Raw genomic sequence first — 4,025 nt, 5'->3', positions numbered from 1 at the left:
TGTTTAAGCGGGCGTGTGTGTACTTGTGTATGTATGTGCCAGTGTATGTATGTATGTATGATTGTGTGTGTGTGTGTGTGTTTGTGGGTGTGTGTTTGTGTGTGTTTGTGGGTGTGTGTTTGTGTGTGTTTGTGTGTGTGTGTGTGTGTGTGTGTGTGTGTGTGTATGTGTCTGTGAGTGTGTGTTTGTGTGAATACGTGTGTGTCTATTCTTGTGTGTGTGTTTGTATGTATATTTGTATGTATATATGTATATATGCGTGTGTGCGTGTTTAAGTAGGCCTAGACGCATTGTTATCTCTGTTGGCTTAACACAAAGCTACAGTTCAGAAGATACTAGCTGGGATCCCCCCTATACGGAGTTGTTAAACTCTTTCTGCTTGAAGAATTTCCCCGACGCTTCACCTGCAGTCTATAGTGGTTAAGCCACCGTACTCGTGACTGTGAGATTGCCAGTTCGAGAGTTTGGGGCCCAGCGCGATCCGACCTTGTGTCCGTGGGGAAAGGCGCTTCAGACGAAATTTCCCTTACGGCTCTGTCCTTTAAGGAGACGAACGTAAATTCAGAGGTCCTACCTCTTAAACCGTCTCCTTCTTCTCGATCGCATTACACTTGAAGTCTGGTATCTGTCATACATTGGGCCGTCCTGCTCTGTTCATCTGTCGACCTCTTAAATAATGTTACAGTCTTGCAAGGGGCGTTTAACCAGTACAGTTTCGTATTTTCGCCCATTTGACTCACGAGGACCGGAGGAAGGACTCGAAATCATTGGCTCCGCCTCTTGAACAACCAAGATGTGTGGAAAGCTGCCTCTTCCACTACTTCAGCCCACCTCCCAAAAACAACAACAACAACAACAACAACAACAACAACAACAACAATAAACCAACCCCCCAACCACCCCCAAGAAAAAAACCAACAGATGAACAAAACAACCCAAAACAAATAAACTAAAAACCCCACCCCTAAAAAACAAACTCCAAACAAAACAACAACAACAACAACAACAACAACAACAATAACAACAGCAACAACAACAACAACAACAGCAACAACAAAAAAGTCTCTCAAGCTTTGGAAGTCACCAAAATTGGAAGGCCATTTTTTTTTCTTATTTTACCTCTGAAAACAGGTGACCCCCCCCCCCCACCTCCTTCAATCCAAATTATCTCGATTTCTATTAAAGATAGACGTGTAGTTTTTTTAAAATTGTATGTCAGACAAATGAACACCCTCACAGATGATACCAAAAAACTCCATATTCTCCAAAATTGACGTGCGCCTGATTCCATTGCGTCGTGACACATTTCACTCCTCACGGGAATCGTTCTGGGGTCTTTGGCGTGTGGCGGCGAAGTGTCTAACCGCTAAACCACAGACGCCAGATTACAGAATCGGAAAACGCCTGTGTGTGTGAGGGTTGTAATATTATGCCTCCACCTATCTCTCATTCATCGCGCTTCTCCTGTGATTCAAAACAATGGAATTCCCTGTTATAATGTTCCGTTCGCCTGTACAAGCGATTTACTGAATAGCGATAGAAATCACGTAACATTTAGCCTACTCATTTATTTCAGAACAACTTGGAAGCTTCCATTACAGAACCCCCCAGCCGCCTTCCTCAGAAAGAAAGAATTCGCTCCGCGCATCGTAACATCACGTGAGTAAACGGGCGTGACTTGTGTGCTGATGGTAGGGCTGGGCAATGAGTCTCTTTAGCAAAATCCGGATAATAATGTTAGTGCACTTTTTCGGTAAATAATATGTTATGAACCCATTCGGCAAATGGGTTAGAACCACTTCGACAAACGGATAAGAATCATTTCAACAAATGGGTGCACTCACTTCTGCAAACGGGGTAGGAAAGAGAGTTTTAGAGTTTGAATTCGAAAAGTGTTTCATTGAGAATTATCCGATTATCCGGATATTTATCCGGATTTTGCCCACCTCTAGCTGATGGTATGCCGAGGAGTGGAGTAAAACAAACACCGAGGATTTGGCTCAGCCAGCAGCCACCTGTCTGTCGAACTAATGAGACGATGTGTCTACACGATTTGCCCAATTTTGCTGAAACTGGGTAAGGAAGGCGATGGTCACTGTAAATGTACTATTTGTACTGAATTGGGTGTAAATCTGACTTTGCCTCGCCCGTTTTGCTGAAACGGCTATTACCGTTGATTGGACGGAAGTCGCTCACAAAATTAGTGCAGTAAGACCAATTAATGCTGCTTATAATGAGACACTCCTGAACGCGGCAGATATTTATTGCATTTATTTTCAGGCGCTGGAAAGGATAGGGAAGGGGAAAGGATATTTTTTAAGACTCAGTTATACAATTGATAGTACACACATTAATAAATGCAAGCCGTGAAACACTTTGATTGTTGATTAAAACCAACGCGTGTAGTTCAGTGGTTTCGGGCGTTTCGCCATCGCACGCAGAAGGCCTGAGTTCGATTTCCGTAACAGGAGAATGTTTCACGGGTATCTTGTCTTAAATTTTCCTGGAATGTTGTATTCCTCTAAACCTGACAGGCAGGTCGAAGTTCGTCTCCTAAATGATCTAAATTATGTCGATGGAGGAGTAAAAAATGCTAACATTTTTAAAAATCGATCGTTAATCATTCTTAGAAAGGATTGTTAGTAACAAATGCTTTTCATCTCTGAAATACAGTTGACATCTCATTCCAACATTGTTATGATGAAGGCGACGAGGAACTGTACATGGCCAAACATACTAAGCATATCTGTCTAACTTCTTCAGATGTCGGGGGCTCCAGTGGCAAAGTGAGTAGTGTGTTCAGACTCAAGTAATGTCAAGCAACTGTCGGTGACACGGGGATCAGATTGGTGGTCTCTGGGGGTGTGTCCTTGAGCAAGACACGACAACCCTAGCTCAAAATACAGGGCGCTACACAGTGGCGACCGACAGTGGCATGGTTGTAAACTGTTCTGTATTTGCGTAACATTGTGTAATCATGTGTGTATTTATGCATGTATTTATGTATGTACGTATTTATAATTTATGTATTTATGTATGTAAATGTATGTTTGCCATTGTAAACCGAAGTGCCCGTCCGGGACAAATAAAAGTGTAATTTTATTATTATTGATTACTTTTGCTGATTCCGTTTTGAAATGTGTTCACGACACGGCTGGAGTTTCAGACTAAATCGGTCCGATCAGACTCGACCCGACGAATAGTTCTAATGCGGACCCTCACTTAACGCAACATAGAACATTACGGTTCTTTTTTTTTAAATTTGCTTTTTATTTTCTGACATTTACCTGCTAATCTTTCAACAAAAACGTTCCCTGTAGACTCAATCGTTTTGAACGGAAACTTTTTTTTTTCTAAATTGTATTCTTAGGCTTGGCTTAACTTTTATAGAAGTCCCTTTTTTAGCGCTCCAAAATTAGGAGCTCAAATAAAGCAAATTGTCTAGTTAGAATGTTTGACAATCCATTCTTAGTACTCATGGAAGCCAGCGAGTCAGAAACTGAAGCCAAAAGAAAATAAAATGTAATCCTGTATCGAAGTATATGCTTATTCATTTCCATGTAGGTCTAGAAGGCTTACCATGATAAAGGGTAGCTAATCGCTCCCTCAGAATTATACAGTTTTATCTGACATTTTAGGTCGTTTTGAGTTACTTAGACCATGAGGTCGGAAACCAAATGTTCTATCTACTCTATCAAAATTGTAAGAACATTCGGAGTCATTATCAAGTTATTCAAAAAAATGCATTCGAAAAACTTGGCATAATGATATTGTGAAACTCACAAATTTTGACGTCAAATTTCTCAAAAACTACATTTTGAGCAGATGGAACTTCGTAATTCTGGGGTAGCGAAGTATCCTCGTCCAATCAACCAACAGAAGACAACAGGTGAAAAACTGCTGATGTCCACGTCGTCGTCCTTTTCTTCAATTCTCCGTTGTGCAACACGATGATGACATAAGAAGACAAAACCCGTTTAAGATATTCAATAAATGAATTTTACGATGGTAGGGAACCCCCCCCC

The sequence above is a fragment of the Aplysia californica genome, unplaced genomic scaffold (assembly GCF_000002075.1).
Source record: "Aplysia californica isolate F4 #8 unplaced genomic scaffold, AplCal3.0 scaffold00522, whole genome shotgun sequence".
Taxonomy (NCBI): domain Eukaryota; kingdom Metazoa; phylum Mollusca; class Gastropoda; order Aplysiida; family Aplysiidae; genus Aplysia; species Aplysia californica.
The sequence above is the reverse complement of the archived record's forward strand: the minus strand, read 5'-3'. Positions refer to the sequence as shown.